This window comes from Phoxinus phoxinus, assembly GCF_949152265.1.
Source record: "Phoxinus phoxinus genome assembly, chromosome: 3".
NCBI lineage: Eukaryota > Metazoa > Chordata > Actinopteri > Cypriniformes > Leuciscidae > Phoxinus > Phoxinus phoxinus.
In genome coordinates, this window is record NC_136878.1 from 30,564,544 (window position 1) to 30,587,024 (window position 22,481).

At 37.5% G+C, this 22,481-nt stretch overlaps 1 long non-coding RNA gene across 2 annotated transcripts; it reads left to right on the forward strand.

Moving 5' to 3' along the window:
* The first annotated feature begins 16,459 nt into the window (after window positions 1-16,459).
* Window positions 16,460-18,553, forward strand: LOC306996018. 2 transcript variants are annotated; one of them, XR_013796976.1, is made up of 3 exons: window positions 16,460-16,858; window positions 17,571-17,672; window positions 18,350-18,553. It is a non-coding gene; the product is annotated as an uncharacterized lncRNA (long non-coding RNA). The 2 variants fall into 2 exon arrangements; XR_013796977.1 differs by having other exon boundaries at window positions 18,365-18,553.
* Window positions 18,554-22,481: the final 3,928 nt, after the last annotated feature.

Genomic DNA, 22,481 nt, shown 5'->3' on the forward strand with positions numbered 1-22,481 from the left:
ATGAGAGGGAGCCCTTTGGGTAAGTTCTTTATGCATCTCCTGGACCAAACCTCACAAAACGCACCTATATAAACCAAGCTGTGCACTCACAAAGGCTGCTGGGGTTATTTCAGTGAATGCAGCCTGTATTGAGAATCTCTTATTTTTATAATCTTTCTCTCCTATTTTTTTCTTTTCGGGGTGATGCAGTACATAATGAAGAATACAATTATTGAAACGAAACCCTTATTACATTGTAATAACACTTTTATAAAACTGATTCACTGCTTGTTAGTTTAATAGTTTAATATTTGAAATATTTGATAAGTTGTTCATCAAATCAGAGTCATGTGATGCAATATGCAGAAGCATAAAAAAATATCTAAAATTATATGATAATTTAAACGTTTATGACAAGGCAAGATTAGTTCAGCTGTAAAATGTCACTCCCTAAAACATAATGATATATATGTATGCCGTTATGCATACTATGTTATATGTAGTGTGTGTGTGTGCGTGTGTGCGTGACGTATTATTTTTCGAGGCAAAAAATATATAATGATTATACTAACATGTATTCAAGGCGTCAGACAAATTTTACTTTTTACTTGATTTTTCTTTTCTTGAAAATGGTGTGAAATATATATATTTTTTAAACATGGAATTGACATGAAAACAATACACTTCTAGCCACATGTTTTAAAGAGGGGGTTTTTTCTGTATTTTGGACAGTTCCATTAAATTATATTGAAGTGGGGAGCGCTGACCTCGGCCTATAAGGAACCACTTAGTAACACCCTAGCAACTGCATAGCAACATATTACCAACCACTCTATACTTTAGTAACCGTCCTCAACACCCTAGCTCCATGTCTTCCTGGGTATGATGCTTCTCTAAATGACTGTTAAATGAATACTTGAATAATAACGTGAAGCTGGGAAAAGTTACCTGTCTGGCTTACAACTTCAGATTTCCTCCCTGGGTCTCTATATGTCAGCGTGCCGTTAACTGTTGGCTAATCGGTAGCTCTCAAAGAGCACCCTCGGCTCACCTGGGGGCTCCCAATCCTATTAGCCTAACTGTCCTGATGGCACGCATCGGGAGACTGTGGCGTTTGATCACTGGTGCTTAGCCGAGAGAGTTGTTTTTTTGGCTGATAAGTGCAGAGGGAAGAGAAAGCTCTAAAAGTACAGACTTGGCAACCTGATCTCCTTAACTCTCATCAGAGAGCGGGAGAGTTCAGCACCCCACCTCTAGTTTTGACACCCCTGTGCGGTTGGAGGCCTTTAAAGTGCTGATAGTGGCTGAGAGGCGTGACGACGCACATTACTCTTTAGCTGTGTTTGTTGAGTGTGTGTGGAGTGTGGGGCTGAGAGTTGTATGTGTGCTGTATCATCTGCTTCATCACACGTATGAGTAATTTAGTCATCTGGGTCATTAAAAATGTAAATCACATTAGTTCGTTTTGTTATATTACTTAATTTTTTCACATTATGACAATCAATTAATCAACATAAGGATTCCTTCAAAATATTTGTTATAGTTTGATTTCATTGGAAAAACTGATTATTGTTGTTGTTGTTGTTTTGTCCTTACTTTAATCAAAATGTATTAAACAAAACATGTTTTCCTGGTAAAATTGCATGCATTGGCAACTATTTCATAGACTTTTCCTGAGTCCTCAATTTCACTTTCTATCCTTTTAGTCTTAGTGAAATCCATTTGACAAACAAGTCGAATGTCTTTAACGACATAATCCTCCAGAAGGTGACAACGTATTAGCGACGGGTTTGATGAATTCCAATTGAAAACATTCCATCCTGATAGATAAAATTATGGCGCTTTTCCACTGCATGGTACGGTACGGCACGGTTCGGTACGGCACGCTTTGGCACTTTTCCACTGCATGGTACAGTACGGCACGCTTTGGCACTTTTCCACTGCATGGTAGGGTACGGCTCGGCTTGGTATGGCTCACTTTGTGACGATTTTCCAATCCATGGTACGGTACGGCTCGCTTCGGCTTGCTTTAAATGGTACCACCTCTGTTGAGGTTCCAAGCGTACCGTACCGAATCTAAAATGTGACGTGAAAACACTGCAGATCACTGATTGGTCAGACAGAATCGTCACTACCAGCGTCATTGTATTTGCGCGACACCAAACCCGCTAGATTTAAATAGCCAGTAGCAGTCACCGATGTAGCACCTGTTTTTAAACTACTTGCTTGACTTGCTTGAAGAAAAAAAGAAAAAAAAACTTCCAAAAAAGAAATGGCTGAATCGTGGTCAGTGGACGAAGTGCATACGTTCCTCTCATTGGTTGCCGAGGAGCGGATAAACTATACCGATCAGTCTATAATCCCACCCACTTTGAAGCGGTACTAACTGCAGTGGAAAAGCAAACCGAGCTAATGCGAACCGAGCCGTGCCGAGCCGAGTCGTACCACGCAGTGGAAAAGTGAGGCGAGCCGAACCATGCCGCGCCGAACTGTACTGAGCCGTACCGAGCCTTACCATACAATGGAAAAGCACCATTACATAAATTGGTGTAATATTATGAACAGTTCTAAGGATAGTAAAAAAAGAAAATTAACTTTGAGTTTTCCAACTTAACATCTATCATTTTAATATTCTTAACAATTGTAACTAATTATGCTATAATTAATCAAGTTTAAGTGCCAGAGTGTAACCAGTATGTTATGTTTAAGTTTTGTTTTCACTCTGTTTGCTCTGTTCCGATTCTGTTTAGTTCCTAGTTACTGTGCGTTCACAGCAAGCGGCGGCGAGCTCCAGCGAGGGCGGCGCGGCTTGGACGGTGAGAGCGGCGAGGAGAGTTGAAGTCAGGTCAACTTTATGGTAATGAGCTATGACGCGGTTCGGCGGCCACCGGTGGCCACTGGTGGCAACCAATTGGAATGTAGATGTGCTCCGTTTGAGAGGATTATAGGGAACGCAGTCCTGTAAACCTGGGTTCCGACCAAATTAGTTCCCAAGCAAAATAGAGGAGAGGTTGATCATTTGAATTTGATAAGAAGGCATGCAACACTATTTATAGGCAATATTTTTGCGCTAGAACGCTTGTTTTTCAGCGGGAATGCAAATTAGAATAGCAAAAGCCACACTACCCAAATGGCTTTTAATTGGTTCATTTCGTTAGCAAATGTCACTATAATTGTTAAGTTCTTTCCATCTATCAATTTTCTGCTAAAATAATGATCGACATGCTTGTTTGCTTTGCAGCCCCTTTAAATAAAGTTTAAAAAAGACCAAGCATTCGATCTACGTCAGAGCATCAGTGCGTCCATGAATCTTTCCACGGCGTCGTTGGCAGGGTGGCGAGAGCAAATTTTGCCGCTCTCGCCAGCGGCGGTGTGAATGCACAGTTAGTGTCCCTGTTTATTAATTAGTTTCCATGGTTCCTGATTTCGTCCACATGTTCCATTTCTCTTTTGATTACGTTCTCTGAGTATATAAGCCCTGACTTTCCCTAGTTCATTTGTCCAATATTGTTTGTGCCAAGTGGTTGTTACTCTAATTCTCATGCGTTCCCCTTGATTATTAAAAGACTGTTTCGTTTGACTACTCCCTTGTCTTGCACTTTCTTGATACAACACCCACACATGACACTAAGTCTATACCTTTTAGAAAAACACTTTCTTAAATTACAACACAAACATATTACTTTTTTTTTTTTTTTTTTTTTTTTTTACAAATTACAGAGTTAAAAAGATAATTTGAGCATTTTTGTATTTAAGTCATGAGTCTATCTGTGTATTTAGAAAGAGTGTCCTGCGTTTATGTCAAGCTCTCCCTCGTTTATCTCTCTCTCTTTCTGTTTTGTCAGACTAGGGAGTTGTAGGGTGGTCAGTAATGTTTTGTGCAGGCATTACTCTATTGGTAAGCACCAGGCTCCCCCGTCCTGCTCGCTGGCTCAGAGACCCATGTGTTTCCAAATGCCTCTGGATGGAAAATCGAAGCACCGCTTCTCTGTTTATAAAGGAGCCATTCCGTCACCTCGCCTGGCCAAAACTCGCTACAAATTGGTGACAGCACCAACGCACACATACACGCACTCACACATAAACGTCTACGGAGTTGACTGAAAGCAGTTTGGGCTGTGTTCATTTTTATTACTAATGTCAGGAGAGAGGTGAGAGGTGGCTAATGCGCACACACACACGGGCACACTCACACTGAAAGCCTTGTTGTGTGGCCCAGCCAAAAGCCTCGAGCACTGTCAAAACCACACAACACTGCTTGGTTAACTGATTTCCCACTAAGAAGCAGGTGGAGGAAGAGGAATCGACGCTCGATGAAGAAACAGCGAAATTAAGAACAGTTAGCTTGGTCACAAAGCTAAAATCAGTTTGCTATAAACGTAAATGTATCCACAAATAGAAAGCTTTATTAATTGCAATGAATATCATATGAAGAGATTTTCTGACTGAAGAGACACTCCTGACAGTTTATTTTTCTGCAGTGTGTTTGTTACAATGTTACTATATAGGAAAACAATCACATTTCTGAAAAGTATATGTTTAATTTGTAATATGTAGTATTGTAATTTATTTATTTTTTAAAGAAATTAATACTTTTATTAGCAAGGATGCATTAAATTAACCAAATATTTTATATCGATACAAAAAAATTCTAATAAATGCTGTTCTTTAGAACTTTTGTTTATTAAATAACCCTGAAAAAAAAACATGTCATGTTTTCCACAAAGATATCAAGCAGCACAACTGCTTTCAACATTGATAATAATAAGAAATGCTTTTTGGGACTCTCAAGACTGGGGAAATTGCTGCTGAAAAGTCAGCTTTTTCACAGGAATACATTGCATTAAAAATATATATTGAAATAGAAAACACCTGCTTTAAAATGTCACAATATTACATTTTAGTGTATTTTTTTGACTAAATAAATGCAGCCTCGGTGAGCAAAAAAGACTTAAAAGTAAATAGATACAATAAAATAAAACTCATACTGACCCCTAACTTTTAAACAGGAGCGTGTTAAAATTGTTTTTTTTTACAGATATAACACAAAATATAAAAAAGAAAGTTATTTTCATTATTACCTGGCTTCTGTTACAGAAATAAATATTTTGATAAGCATCATATTTACGACTTGAAATTGTAAATTATTTTAATTAAATGTTTACCCTTATAAACCAGAGTTATGATTATATTCAGTCTTGCATCTTTCAGCCTGATGTTACACTTTTGAGGTCAAGGTTATTTCCTTTCATTCAACATTTCACTCATCAACATTCAACACTTTTTCTTTCAAAAGCATGTTCCAATGATTTGATTATACATAACCTTGTATGTGTGTTATATCCAAAGGGTGGGACGTATTTTTGAGCATCTGTAGCCTTGTTAATCATACACAATGCGAGTAAATTACAGTGCTTATTTAATGGGCCTGTGTTCCATGCATCTTTATTTGGTTTATAGGCTATATAAGCTTCCATACAGTCGTTTTTTTTCTGGCCTTGTTATTTCCTTTGTAATTCAGCATCTTCTTCAGACAGCTTGCACAAAGAGGACAGAGGTTAAACAACAACAAGCTGAACTATTCACCGCTGTGACTCACCTCAGAATGATGGCATGTAATGGAGCATTGATCTGAAGGAAACCAGGTCAATTTTCCTGGAGATCAATGCAGTGCTGGGTGCTGAATGACAGAGCGAAAGCCGATTGAGGTAATTTTGAGCTAAATCTGAGGCAGGCCTATAAAAATGTAAAGGTGCGCATAGTTATAAGGTTATTTTTAACAAATATCCTGGCACCCTATGAATCTTATGAGGTGAACTAAAACAAGCTACAGCAGTGAATCAAAAACTCATCTTTAGCCTAGTTTTGAATCAAAATGTTCAGCACTCCAGTTCAGATATGAAGACTCCAAAAAACATGCATAACTTAAAGTATGGCACTCCTTCATTAATTTATCATTACAGGGCATACATACACTGTTATTTAAAGTCTAAATTCAGAGTAGAGCTGTTAAGAAAAGAAAAAAAACGACAAAAAATCTGCACAACACACCGACATCAGGTGTTTTCCAGTTTGTGCCTCTAAGTAACTGTTGCACATTTTAAAAATAAATATATAAAATATCAAATCTGAATATATATATATATAGCCAGACATATAAAATGACATTACACAGCTGCCACATACTCGCACATTGAGACTCTTGGAGGTCGCAGTGCATGACAGAAGTTTCATTTAAAATTCCTTAAGAGTGATCAATTGTGGCCCGTGAAGATTTTCTGCGCTCCATATTTGTAAATAGACCCTTTGTAAATACTGCCTTTCTTGCCTGTCAGTCGGCTGCGCTGTGCACAGTTGCATTAAAAATTGATCTACAGCAGTGGCAGGATAGGAGAGGCTTAGCACATTGCCAAATGACTGATTAAAAGGAAAAGCTTTAATCTTTGCTTAAAAGTGTCGACCAGCTTGGCATGCCCTCCGCCCTGCCCTACCTCGCGCTGGAGGAGAGGGAGGGTGGAAAAGTGGGCAAAGGGGGGAAGGGCACAGCTACTATAGCTGCATAAAGCAGGTCAGGTTTGGGGTGAAGACTACATTAAACCCCTGGTTCTGAGAGAATTATGGAAAATTATTGTGCTCAGGCTTTTCGGCCTACTTTGGATTGGAGGACGGTTACAATTTAAAACATTTAAATCAGTGTTTACCCTAAAATTTACATTCCGTCATCATTTACTCACCATTATGTCATTCCAAACCATTTTGACCCCATTGAGACCCGACATATATACAAAAAAGAAAGTCATATATACTCTCACTGGCCACTTAGTTAGGTACAACTGTTCAACTGATCGTAAAGGCAAATATCTAATCAGCCAATCACATGGCAGCAATTCAATGCATTTAGGCATGTAGACATGGTCAAAACAATCTGCTGAATGCCAAACTGAGCATTAGAATGGGGAAGAAAGGTGATTTAAGTTACTTTAAATGTGGCATGGTTGTTGGTGTCAGAGGGGGAAAACACTCATTAGGTCTCTGAGGTCTGCAGAAGAGCACCTCTGAACAGACAATGCATCAAACCTTGAAGAAGGTGGGATACAGCAGCAGAAGAACACACCGGGTGCCACTCCTGTCAGATAAGAACCGGAAACTGAGACTACAATTTGCACGAGTCACCAAAATTAGACAATAGAAGATTGGAAAACCGTTGCCTGGTCTGATCAGTCATGATTTCTGCTGCGACATTCAGATATTAGGGTCAGAATTTGACATAAACAGCATGCAAACATGAATCCATCCTGCCTTGTATCAATAGTTCAGGCTTCTGCTGGTGGTGTAATGATGTGAGCAATATTTTCTTGGCACACTTTAGGCCTCTTTGTACCAATTGAGCATCATAAACGCCACAGCCTGCCTGAGTTATGTCGCTGACCAGGGTTAGGGTTAGGATTAGGTATGGTCCATGACCACAGTGGACCCATCTTCAGATGGATACATCCAACAGAAAATTTCTCAAATGTCAAAGTTCAAATTATCTCAAACTGGTTTCTTGAACATGACAATGAGTTCACTACAATAAAATGGCCTGTAATGAAACATGATTTCTCATCATGGATGTCAAGCCAACAAATCTACAGCAACTGCGTTGTGCTATAATGTCAATATACGAACCAAAATTGCTGAGTAATATTTCCAGCAGCTTGTTAAATCTATGCCAAGAGGAATTAAGGCAGGGTCCAACCCAGTACTGAGGTGTACCTAACAAAGTGGGCGGTGAGTGTAGGTTTGGAAAGACATGAGGGTGAGAAAATGTAGACAGAATTTCAATTGTATTGGTAAACTAACCTTTAAAAGTGAAGTGTGTTCAAGATATCAAGATATTTTTTCTTTGTTCTTCTGTGTTAAAATGCAGTGACAACTACAAGTAAGCCAGAATAGATTGACTCCACCTGTGTTGTGCTTTCAAAGCATTGATTTGTTTGTTTGAGCATGCCGACCTGCCAAAAACAACAGCAATTACAATAGCTGCTTTTCCACTGTCGGGCCAGTGGGAGCCAGGGCTAACAACATACAGAGCGGGGCCAATAGCTAGCCCCGCAGCGCTGCCCTAAAACCCGCCCTTAACATGCCTTCATTGAACAATGTCACACAACCCCACCATTTTACCAGCTGAGCTGACTGAAATCTAGCTAGATCGCAAAATGAGCATTACAGAAGTGAATGTTTTGTCTTTACTTAAAGATTTAAGATTCCAGCATTGATATTTGACCAATGTTTTACAATGAAATATGTTACAGTGCCAGTAATTCATCAGTTTGTGTCAGGAGTAAATCATGCTGAATCGAACTGTTTTTTACCATTTCACATAAAAAGAGAACATACCTATTTTGTATGTACAAAACAACTCCGTTAAGGCTTTTAAGTCCAATGGCTTACAAAATTAGAAACATATTGAATATCACATGGTGAACATTTCTATTAACATTCCACATAATCATAAAGATCTCTCCCGTCTCACTATACTGTTATCCTTTCAACCAGTGCAACAGAGGGAGCTCATGGACAGAAAACAGGAGTTATGAATTATACGAGTTTAGCGAAGTGCATGTGTTTTATGACATATGGATGTGGTATCAACAAAGGTAAAGGGAAGAGACAGATAAAACATGAAACCAAATAAATACATGATTGTAATCATATATGATTTGCCTACATTCTTCAAGCAGTCTTTCCAAAAACATGATGTGTATTTGTTATCGCAATGGTTAGTATAAGTAGCCTTTAATATATTTATGCCTCATATAGTGATCAGAATCCCCACCGGATTGCAAGGAAGTTATTTTAAATACTCGCTGGTGTCTGAAAGTGAGTTTTGAGCTGAATTTTTTTTCTTAAAAATGTCTTAAATGTTGAAGTTAGCTGGTAGGCTAATAAAACAACATGGGAAATGAGCAGCGGTGTTAACCGTCTCCTGACTAGACACAGCCTTTGTTCACTACTCAAACCCCAGTTGGCCGGCTTTGGACCAAACTTATTCGGCGGGCCAAAAACCCTAGCCGTTGCTCCGGAGGAAGCCCCAATGAGGCCCAATCAAGCCCGGAAGTTACAGTGGACACGCCACTGGCCCTGGGACGCACTAGCATGCTTGCTTTTCCTACAGTGGAAACACAGCTAATAAAGTTCTTGTTCACTTTGTTCGTAATGCATTTCATTAATAAATATAGTAGTTTATAAAAATGCCACTATTGTATTACGTAGGCTAATTAACAAATTTGTAATCATGAGACTAATGAGAAGTGTCTCAAGGAGTGAAATAAATGAAGCAGGATGAAAAAGACAAGATGTAGACAGACATGCTCTTCAGTGTTTGTATAAGCCAAGCCTTATAGATGGGGGTGTGCCTGTATGTGTTTTCACTGGCATTGCAGAGAGGAGCAAGGGGAATAGAGAATCTGATTTCACAGAAACTGGAGCTCGCTTCAAAGAAGACAGCAACTATCCCCCACTGATAGAGCACAAGCAAAAGAAAACAGCAACCAAGTATGTAACTCAGACAAACACGCATACACACATTAACACAAGTGCATATGCTCATGCTTAAGACTCAAGCACTCAAACACAAGTTATTTTTCTCTTCAGTCCCGCACAACAATAAGTCCCACTCTCATTAATAACATTCCCAGCTTCTGCACCCATTCTTTATCATTACTTAACCTCATGCTTCTTTCTCTGATTGTCAATTGGTAATTTATTATCATTAATGTTGTCTTTTTATTCTTGATATTGATATTTTAGAGTACTTCAGTAAATAAAAATGATGTAACCGTAGCAATCTTTCCTCAGTTGTAATGAGTACCAGTACCAGTAATGTGGGTTGTCTAACTTGTATACTTTGTGTAGTGATGCAACTGCAAACATTAACAGTCAAAAGCACTTCTTAGTCAAAAAGTAAATTTCAAAGTAAATAAAACAAGTATTATTGGAGTTTACAAAAAAATACTATTTCAGTTTAAATTTCACGTTTAATTCAATGTGTACTTGCCATTTCTTTGTAATTGTTTGTGTAATTTATTATTGAAATAGATTGTAGTTTAGTTTACCGAAATTGATTTAAAAAAAAATGACTAAATTGCACTGGTACTGGTGACCACTGAAAGTCAGGTATCGTGACAATGTGGTCTTTCCTCTTAAAAGGGAGACCTGAACATCAGGATATCCTGGAAATGCTGTCCCGATTCTCACACTTTCTCTCTCTCTCACTCACTGTCTTTCTTCTTCACTTTGCTCATTGGTCTTCCACCATTCTGAGTGAATTGTGAGCTAAAAACCAATCAGTTAGAAGATGATGGGCCAAAGTATATAGAATAATTCGCCACAATATAAATATCAAGTTTAGAAATGAATCACTTAGAGAAGCTGATAAAAATGGGCCATAGTCAGCCTGTCTGCTCCACTTTCACCCAAGTGAGAGCTTCATTAGCCAGTCTCTTTCCACTGTGAGAGTGCAGTGCGAGATTGAGGGAGAGAAAGAGAGAGAGAGAGAGATAGAACCTGCTAAATTATTTATGGGTAAAATCCTACTTAATTGGTATCAAGTTTTTAAATGGGGTCAAATGTTGTTGTGCAGCATCACACAGGCTGTTCTTTTACCCAGTGCAGGGGCATCGCATCTGATGCTGAGCGCACATCAATTGCGTTCAAAAGCCTTTGATGGGCACGGCCCACTGTGCCAAGTCAGGACAAAAAAAAGGGGGGGAGTTAATGAAAAGAAAACAAGTGAAGTATATTGTATCACACTTGTGGTTCATTAGCACAATTCTAGTACTGTAATTCCGAAGGCCTTGTTAGCTTCCTAGCATGTGCTAAAACAATACACTTCATTGAAGTCTATTATTAGTGCAGAGTAACTGATGTGATGAGCAAGGGGAAATCCTGCCATGGTAATATGTGTTACATCACTTTGATATGTGGGTAAACTACTTTGAGAGACTTTATTTATTATATTTTAGCGCTGTGCTCTGTATTATACCAGTGCTACGTTGCTCTGTCTTTGTTTGTCTTGCTTTATATTGTGTTGTCTAAATGGTTTGTTTTATTTGTTCATTCCATTTGAGTGTTTAGTACTGTGTTCCTTTAATCGCAAGAGTAAAAACTATTTCTCAGATGTTGCTCATGAAACTTAATGGTGTTCTCATTTTAAAAGGGATAGTTCACCCAAAAAGTATTTACCTACTCTGTTCCAAACCTGTATGACTTTTTTTTCTGTGGAACAAGAAGATATTGTTGTTTTGGACCCAACTGTCTTTCATTATATGAACAAAAACAGTTGAAATATTTGACAGTTTTTTTGACAATTGCATAGACACCATTTCTGAAACTATGGCTCATTTTCTCTAAACTCTACACACAAAACTCCAAAACACAAAATGGAAAAGAAATCATATAAAATCACATTTAACACGTGCATAATAACTCTACGCACAAACCATCAAATTATTGGCTCTTATACACAACAACTACACAAGAGAGAGACAAATGTAAAACACTACCTTCTTGTTTTGTTTTGTATGTTCAGTATGTAGCGGGAGCACATATTTGTCATTTAATCATGGATGTGCACAAATCCTGTACACAGTATGTATATACAGTATGTATGCATGTTCAGATTGTATTTACATTAAATACAGAAATGCAAGGGACATGATTTATTTAGCTTTGGTTTCTAAGTGAACTAATTATCTATATTTACCGTATTCAGAAATGTAACTGTATTTGGTGTTTTGCAAAAAGTTTGTTTTACAATTTCGAACTGAGAGTGAAGCAGATGATGTGCTTCTTGCAGACTGGGTCTGAAGATTGAGCACATAATGCTTTCACATATTATGCCTGAAGAACCACTTTTAGTGTGCAAGCAATTTTAAAAACTGTAAACGAGTTATTTTTTGTGTTCTGCAGGAAAGGAAAGTCATACAGCTTAGAACATCATGGGAGTGACTAAAATAATTATGTTTGCATGAATATCTCTTTAAGTGTCAACTTTGTCTCAGATGTTTTTCCTAAATATAAATAAAAAAACTATTGAGACAATTATTAAAATACTTTAAAAGTAGAGAGCTATAATGTTCATAAGATTAAGGAGGCTCGGATAATTCACGTTTGGAGTAGTTTGTTGAGAAATGTTTGAGTGCAGGCTTGCAGACTGATATCTAGATGAATACATGTTTAATGTATTTTTTTCAGATCTCTTCGAGACTCTAGAGAAGACACATGTGAAATTACTGGGGTCGTTCTCATGAGCAACATTTGACAAGCAGTCTATAACTCATTGCTGAGGAAAAATTAAACATTAAAGAGATTTCATTTGTACATTTTCTTTCTTTCCAATGGGTTTCCCTGAGTCATTGCCTACATACCTGTCTTTCATTCTGCGTGACCACAATGCATCCACACTAGACAAACCTTGTCTTGTGGAGCACTGGAGACAGCCTAATGCTTATAGCACACACCTTTTCCTTTCCTTTTCTCTTTTCCCATCCTCACACTGGTTAGCTAGACCAGTGTTCACTCACCCACACCACCGTCACCGGCTTTGGTCTGGTCCACTGCAGTGTCTGCAGCCGGCCCGGCACAACCTCCAGCGCATGGATGCTTCATTTGATGGCTTAAAGAGAAACCCATCCCTCCGAGAGGAGTCTTCACATGGTACATCAGTGGAGAAGAGCCGGGTGCTGTCTGAGAGGGAGAAGTACGGAAATGGCTTCTCATCAATCACCTTCCGAGAGAGGCATGGCAGGAGAGGAGATCCCAGGGGGAACCGAGGGAAGAAGCGAGCAGTCAGGCAACTGTCTCACTGGCTGCAGAATGTAGACCCAGACTCGAACGACGTGTCTCCTGTGTGTATACGATACACAGATGTATAGGGGTAGACGCTCTTCTGTGCTTTCGGGAGGAGACGGGAGATGGAAATGGACAGGTGAGCAATAGAAGAGGGAAAGCACATGTTATGCATTGTTGTGTCTGTCTGTTGGGAGATGCTAATGGTTATGTTGCTGCGTTTCCATTTTTCAACTGTATTTCTCATTACAGTCGAAGTATCCCTGAGTCATAAAAGCCCTCTGTCCCAGCCTATACACAGCAAATCCTCTCAAACTGTCCACAACAACCTCCATCTTGGCTCGGTTTCCAAGACTCTCAAGGAAACTTGCCTAGAGCTACGTGAAACTGGCAGTGTATTCCTCTGGCTCAGACTAAAGAGATGTGTCCACGTCAGCTGGTCCAATTCTGTCTTGCAGACGTCTAAAAACCACCCCCAGTGAACTGCTCTGCCAGGACCACCACATATAACCGGGGGTAATTCACAGCTTTGAATGAAGGGATCTTAAAAGGTCCATACAAGTTAAAAACACATTTTTAAGAACTTGCAGTATTTCACTTGCTGCTACAAGAGCTTCTGACCACATCCTTGTTTTCTACCATGGAACAGAAACTTCCAAATGTTTGCAGTGGATGTGCGCAGCTGTAGATCTGATGGGATGTTTCATGGTGAGACATTTCCACGTTTGGAAAATCACTCCAGGGTCTGTGCTTTAATAAATATGTGTGAAAAATGGATTTGTCATATAGACTACTGTGAATGGATTTACACAACAATACAGATATAAAAACAGCTCCTTGTTGTCTTTTAATGTTTTATTTTGGTTTGATCCACCCACAACTAGTATCAAGTTGGTGGGCATCCCAGCTAACAGGAAATGTTCTGGCAAGGTTTTCTCAAATTTATGAACAAAGGTTCTTTCAGTAATGTTAACAGGACGTTCTTTCAAAGTTATCTGGTTTTTAATAATGTTCTCAAAACATTATATACTTTGTTCATGAATGTAATATATATATATATATTATACTTGTTACTTTTGAATGTTCTCTGTACATTCTGAAACATTCCTTTGATGTTTGCAAAATTATTATGGAATGCTCCCTTAACGTTTGGATTTATGAACGTTAGCAAAATATTCTTAAAACATTTTTGTGTTAGCGGGATTATTGTTGTTTATTTCATAACTGTATGTTTGGTGTTTTATTTATTTTCCACAATCATTTGTTAAATTCACAAACAAAGCTTACTGTAATAAAATATATGATCAAAAAGTTGACAACATTCATTAAAATAAGCAATTTTCAACTTTTTTGATGTTATACAAGATTCAAGTCAGTATAATGTAATTTAAGTTGAAATTTCTTAAACATCTAAGTTGATTGTACTTAAAAAAATTTAAGGCAGCAACTTTTTTTTACAGTGTATAAAGTCAGTCAAAAACCTTCATGGAACAGTCTCAAACTCGCTTGTAAGTGGTGTGAATCAGACACACTTAGATCACTACAATGACTTGATCTTACCATTCAAATGCACACACTGTCAAAATATAGCCTACCAATGCATGTGAATGCACTGTAAGTTGCTTTGGGTAATAGTGTCTGCCATATGCATATACATAAATGATAGTAATGACGACAGAATTATGACAAAAATTGTTGCTATTCTGTGAGTGGTAATCAGTGAATGCTAATGTGATAGTGTTTTCATATATTAACTTCTGTAGCTCAACTGTCGGAGCATGAAGTAATGTTAGTTTGGTGTTATACTTTTGCTAAAAGTGTCTGATCAGTGCAAAAAAAATCGAAAGCCAAAACCTTATCAAATCTTTTTGTTGTTGTAAGTTTTCTCTAGTGGAGATGTTTACACTTTACGTGAAGTCACATATTATTCCTGATAAAGTTCTAGTCACCCATGGATGGAAGTTCTGACTCTCTCCACTCCATCGGAGTTTATTGATTCCAGTGCAAGTGGTCGATCAACCTACCTGTGCTCTCGGATTCTCTCTCTCTTGCACTATATCAATACTCTCATCTACTTTCCTATCGATCACCTCTCCATCCTCTTTCTCTCCATCGTGAAGTGGCCTCACCATAATGCTAATTTTGTGACAGATTTACAATAAATCTGAGGTTATTATTTAACTGTTCCGTCTTTGGCGTTTTCTGTGATTTACTGTTGAAGTGGGAAGGAAGAGTTATTGTCGACGCAGATGTCCCACATCGAACTAGAAGGTAAGCCTGGTCGTAACTCACTACACGAGTGTCTAGTTAGTCAATCACTTGTTCTGTAATCACAAATGCTGCCAGATATTACATGAATGATGAGTGGCAATAAAAGATCTTGCGTTTTTCTGTACCGGGGTCTTAAGTGTTATTGGCTGAGGCCACTTTGTCCCAGGAGAGCTAGACTGTGAAACACAATCCTCTGAAATATACTGCCTCATTGGCTCTGACGCTCCTGCCACTGCAATGTGTTATGGTAGTTGTATTTGTTTGAGAGTGAATTTTGTAGAAAGACTGTTGTGACATCATTGTGGCAAACAGGACCATAAACTTATCCATCCATGCATCCATCCATCAATTCGAAGAACCCTTACGAAAATTAACCATGGTTTTATACACCAAAAAACAAATAGCCTAACTATAAAACAAAACAAAAAAACATGGTTGTTGTAGTTGAACCATATGGTAACAACAAATTAACCATGGTTTTGCTACACTAACCATAGATTAATCATGGTATTTGTATGGCAATCAATAAAAAAACATGGTTCATTTAATGTGCAAAATTATTATTAATTATTTTCAGTCCTCCAATTTGATTGGCTAAGCAGTACTCCAAAAGTGCTAATGCACAACAGCACAGAGTCTTAAATTCCTTTATTTTGACAGGACAAATGAAAAAGAGAAACTGACCTCGAGTCGGGAATTAAACTCGCATCTATCGTGCAGCACTAAGTCACATGGCGAACTCCTGCTAAAGGCTAAAAAAACCTAGAAAATATTGTAAGCTAATAGTCGTGTTGATTGTTCAGTGATTCTTTTTACATGTTACATCTTTACACCAATAGGAGGCGACAGTGACTGTACATTTTAGTGAATCAATCAGTCAACGATTCGTTCAAAATGATTGATTCATTCGGGGACGAAATGAGGGACGAGTCTTCGAGTCTTCGTTCACTCAACCGATTCTTTCGAAATTACTGATTCATTGCTAGAAGCTGTTGCTAGGAGAGACCCGGCCGCGACGGTTGAACTCTTTAAACTATTTTCTTTGACGGAGCAACACACTCGAACTAGGCCTAACTGCCAATATTGTGTCCGAAATGTAAGTAACTCAATATACATTTATTGTTCATTAAAATTTCGTAAAACAATATCACACGCGCGCATTCATGATGTTTATCTGAACATTGTTCGTTCGTGTGATATATCGCTTAAATGTAAGTTAGCCTGGTTTCTTATCCTTGGTTAATGTTACTTTGATGCCATTAACATGCTGAATATCTTGATGCTCTCTTCCATTAATAGACAAAATCCAATGTCCAGGTTTATTGCCTGGGCATTTATGGCCATACTTGAATGATGTTAGGAATCTCTTTATTGATAGAGCAACCCAGTCTCACGGCAGTTCGTGATATGGTCACGTAATTTAATCTATTGATTCGTGGCACGGGCACGTTTATTTCGTTATTTTCGTAATTCCAGCACGTTTTTTAAAACTAATGTATTTCAATGGGAAGCATCTTTCGTGATCAAAGCACGATTCTATCTGCCTATCGGGCTGCAGTAGAGAAGCTGTTTAATCAACATTTATTCACGAGATCTTATCATGGTTTATGTATTTATTTTAAATATATTATTTCGTTCTTATTGCCAGGGAAGCTGGATTGCTTTGCTGTTTATTGATATTTAAAAAATATATTTTATTAGTAGGAAATCGCGCTGAAGAAGTCTCATTCCGAACACCTCGCGATATTTGGCATCAGTTCACGTGTGCCAGATGTTGGTAAGTAGTCGTAAATACGCTGTCCTAATAATGTTTGATATAATGTATTTTCTGTGTGTGTCGAAATTAATCAGATTAGCTCAAGTTCAGTCACTGCATTATATCTGTCATCTCAACGGAGGCTTTGCGTTTCATTGCTTTCTATGAAAATGGTTTCTATGGTGATTAAACACGGTCTGTCACGTGATGTGCTATACAGTAGGCCTAGAGTAGACCTTCAATCAGTTAATCATATTCATATCAGGTTTTTAAGTTGTACAATTAGTTCCAAAGTTGTATGTGTAGTAGAAGCACAGTAAAAACAACACCATGCTTTTACCACAGTAACATTAGTTTTACTGTGATAAGTGTAGTAAAAAGACAGTAATCACACAACTTACCATGCTTTTACCACACTATTGGTAGTTTTAATGTGGTACTTATTGTAAATGCACAGTAACCACAACACTAACCATGCTTTTACCTCAGTAACCTTAGTTTTATTGTGATGGGTAGTAAAGGACAGCAATCACAAAACTTACCATGCTTTTACCTCAGTATTGGTCGTTTTAAAGTGATAATTGTTGTAAATTATGCATATTAACCACAACACCTACCATGCTTTTAATGCTTAATAATGTAACATCCAATATTTGTAAGGAAAATCAGTACTTTTCCCTTTAAATAATCCTATATATTATACATAATGATATTTTATTTTCTCTGTTTTCAGCTGAAAAGACCAAAAGGGCCTTTCGAACTCAGTCAGCCCATTATTGTTTGAGGACAAGTAAACGGAGGAGACGGACCGCTGCAAAGACAAATATTCGCAATGGTATGTATGTGTTGGTTTTAACCCTAAATCAAACATTTTATCAAGCATTTGTTGTTTCTTAAACCTGTTCTTACAAAACCCATAGCCCAATCAGTATGAACAGTCTCAAAGTCTTAATAATTCACACGATTTAACAAGTTGTCAAATTCGTACGATACTAGTACATATTTGTATACTCGTACATAATCCTGCAGCTTTTACTCCTAGTCCTCATTGGCTACTGCCTCAATTCCTGTACATATTTATCGCGATATTTGTAAATCAGTTGCGCCCCTTCTTGGATAGTAGTCTGATGTCCCACACACTGTCAGAAAGTTTATATTAATTGCATTGTGTATTCATTAAAATTATTACAAATTAGTCCCTGTCTGTTGTGTTCATGTTCCAATGTCCAATGATACATGATGTCTCTCCACACCTCATAACCTACCTCTGTTTGCAAGAGTGGAAAAGCACTTGTCACATGACATCAGATACGCGATTATTTTGTCGTAATCAGATCAGTTACACTGCTGATAACTGTCCCGTTTGCATGTAAATCATGTTATTTTTAAACGAGTTCATATGATTATTGCTTGCTATTAAAGACATACTTTTATTCATAGAAATGCCCACATATCAGTGAACGTATTACATAAAAATGCTTTTAACATTTAATTATGCAACACTCTTTACAGAAATAAATCCTACAGTTATGGATAAACTCCCAACATCATCATCAAGTCCTGTGCTGGGCACATTGGGCAACAAGTGTCCTCCAACGTATTCGATCCGTGGCCAAGTTCTCCGCATCTTCCCATGGGACACTGACATTCTTCAGCTCTTCGTGAAACATCTGTCTCCATGTCTTCCCAGGTCTTCCCGGTCTCCTGCATCCTCCTGGTGGTGTCCACTTCATCACTGTCTTTGGGTGGTGTTGTTTGGGCATGCGACGGATGTGTCCAGGGAGGTGCACCCTTTGCTCTGTCACAGTTTCTGAAAGTCTTCATGTGAAGTCCCACTCCTCCTCAGGATCTCTTTGATATATGCAGAACCAATATTGAAAATAGTGATTTATCTTTTTTCCATATTGTTAAAGCATTGTGTTTTCTCTTTTCAGCTTCATAAACTGTGCTTGATGTCTGCCTAATGCCTTTATCAAAGAAGCGTCAGTGCGCATCAGGTGTTATGCTAAAGGACATATTCATTGCCATCCATTAGTTCTAGTCATGCAGTGACTTCATGATGCAATAGACAAATGTATATTTCTGCAAGTGTATAGCAGGTGTTTTTCCGAACAATTGAAGATAGTGAGAGAGTGTTCAGGAAAACCTTTAGAAAACAATCAATATTTATGGAATTATTATTGGTGCTGAAAGAATATTACAGAAATGAGACACTTGACATACTGGACATTATTCTGAGTTTGTTACCTTTACATTTAGATGGACTTAATGTCTTACATTTAGCTTCATTAAACCTTTTATTACAGTGGTCACTATAGTAAATGTCCACCATAACTACATATATGGTAACATCATTACTACCTGGTTAATGTAAATGTAATATACCCGTGAATGTATTTTATTGAAGCATTTTCTTACTGACATTTATAATCAATTATTATAAGTTGCCTTTCATTTAGTGACAATAAAAGTGACTAATGATCACAAGGATATAGAATTAAAGTTGAGAATGTAAAACGTTGTGCTTACGTTTTTGCCTATTTGTTCTTTAAAGCGAAGAAACAAATATATTTTCACATAACAAAGTTGAATCTCATCTCTTGGTTTGTAAAAATATAACTTCATCATAGCTATTTTTTTTTTATGTTACTGTATATGTCCCTATAATAGATTGCCCCTGTATCTTATACCTGTTTTTTTATGTATATAATTAACTGATTTTTATACTGTTGTGCAGTAGGTTTGGCACTACATTTGTCTTTAAACAGTTTGACATTAAATATTGGAATATGCTTTCAAAATTGTGTGCATTCATTGTGATTTTGTTACATTTATTTGAATATAATTGATATACCTTTGATATACTATACATACACTGTAAATAAATGTTAGAAGCACATTGCTTAGAAAAAAGTTTCTCTTTCAAATGTATTTATGAATCGTTCTAATCAAATAAGCACATTTGTGTCATTGATCATGTGATCTCGTTTTTGGATGGTAACCACACAAAGGAGTCTTTTGTTTTTAAATGTGAGTATTATAATTTAATTAGAATTAATACATTACAGCCCAAATATTGTTTGGGTTTAAATATGAAATATTTAAGGTAACTATCCCTGTAGCCGGAACCAGAAGAGATCTGTCATCATTTACCATAAATGGGCAAGTAAGTGTGACGCATCTGTTCAGCTGGGTTGTTATTGGCTGTGACTTTATCGCAGAGCTCGCTGTGATTGGACTATCGTTTAACCCATATAAAACGGCGCTTCATGTTACAAAGTATGTTTTGGTGTTATTATTGCGTTAGTTATACATAAAGTTAATGATAAAGTGTCTCTATGTTGTGAGAAATTGTTCCTTTACTGAGATCCCTACCCTAACCCTAAGCATGTCTGCCCATTTCAATGAACTACAGGACAATGTTTCCTGTTCCATTGATAGCATGACAAAGATATCTGGGTAATGTAGTTTAAAACGTTTAGTAATGAAACAATAAATGTTAAATAAATAATATCTTTAATGGACAACTGGATATCTAAATTTGTTCATTGTGCAAACCTTTATGACATATATGAGGGACAGGCTGAAATTTGATAATTTACTGTGAGCACTTTAAAAATAACCTTTATGCCAGCTTTCTGTATATGTCAGAAAACTGGGCCCAACATTATTTAGTAAACATAGCATGAGCAGTTGTCCTGCCGATTTTCTCTTTGATACACTAACCGGACTGTGAGTTACAGCCATTTGAAATGTGCAGTTTTTTGCTCTTCTGGGGGCCGATGCTGGGCCCTTGGGGGTGGAAAGTGCAGTACAATCTACACAGATCTACACACACTATTACACAGGGATAATGCACCATTCAGTAAAACAAACAAAAACAAAACAGTACCAACATTTCCTTTTCACCCCTTGATTGCTGCTTATATGCCTGACATCAGTAACATCTATGCTTTCATTTTAAATGCAGTAGGCTAGTAGATGTACTAGAATGATCAACATGGATCATCTTCAGTGTTTATAGCAAGATAGCCACTGCAGCCTCTTGTTATTCACATAGCTTCCCTTTGTTTCACTGCAAACATTGCAGTTGCAGCTTATACATGCAAGTATGTGCAACTTTTGTTGCATTGTTTTGTTGCAACTTTTGGCCCAAATATAATTAACCAGATCTAAATGTGTATGTCCTAAGAAAAAGAGTCATGGTAATTAATTATATGTACTAGTTGTTTTTAAATTATGAACTAAACTAAAGAAATAAGAAATAAAAAATTCTCAAATATTGTTTTTATTTACTGTACCAAACACCACTTTCAATAAACAATATTCACCATACTTTATTACACAACACTTTATTGGAGGACATAAAGTAGCATAAAGACAATGAGATTCAAGATAAATAAAAATGTGTCTTCAAAAATACATTAACATCATATAAATCCATTCACAGCTGCTGAGCCACAAAATGAGTGCCAGAGAATCATATTCAGTCACCTATGATACAGAAAACAGATTTGATATTGTGTTGGAAAATAATGATTCATTATCACTAAACTGGTTTCTTGCTCTTCCCTGTACATGTCTCGATCATGTTCATGTTCTTCTTCCTCGTCTAAACAGTTTGTTCAGGTGTACCCTACAGTACAACAGAAGAACAGAAGATGTGATCACTGATGTGGTGTAGCTTTTCTCAACCAGAGGAAGAAGTCTCAACATCCCATTGTCAGGTGTTCTCCAGTCCTCTGAAAGTAAAGCAAAAAACACAAACATTACAAATTAAGTTGTTTAATGGACAGTCATGTCAGCTTATGGCTACGTTTACACGTGGACGGCTATTTTCATAAACGGACATTTCACCCCTCTTCGTTTTTAAAAATAACATCGTGCACATGAACCCGTGTATATGCCGTCCAGAGCATGCCAAACCTGTAGGTGGCAGTGTAACGAGAAGCTCAAGCCCACGTTAGCCAATCAGAATCGCGAAAATAGTCTCATATTATGACGTCGTTGCCTAAAACTCAGTTTACATGCAAACGTGCAAACAAAGTTTTCCAAAATCTCCACTTTGGCTGGAGTTTTTTGGAGAGAAATAATCGTTTTCTGTGATAAAAACTGGGTTATCGTGTAAACGAGAGGCCAAACCGCAGGGAAATATCTGTGTCTTCACTTCGTGTAAACGGGGCCTATGTTCTGCGATGTATTAAGCAGTGATGGGCTACTCTGGCCCTTAGCATCCACTGTCCTGCAGATTTAGCTCCAACCTCAAACCCTCCTGCCTATTGTCGATAAGTAAAGCTGAAGATTTTCATATGTGCTCAATTAGGGTTGGAGGAAAACTCTCAACCTTAAAAAGGAGAATGCAAAGGGGCCAGAGTTGCCCGTTCCTGTACAAAGCAGCAGTCAGTACATTAATATACACATTGATTTATTTTATACATATATATATATATATATAAAATATTTCAGCAAATAATATAAGCTAAGTACTGAACAAAAAATGTTTTACCCATATCAACAGCAACCTATTTTAAAATATCTTTAAGAAAGGCATGGTCTCTTTTGCCTTTGCAAGTGATGCTTGATTTTTTTCAAGACTACATACTCTTCTGTCACTTGTTTCAAGAGCTTCACTTGGTCAAAAAGT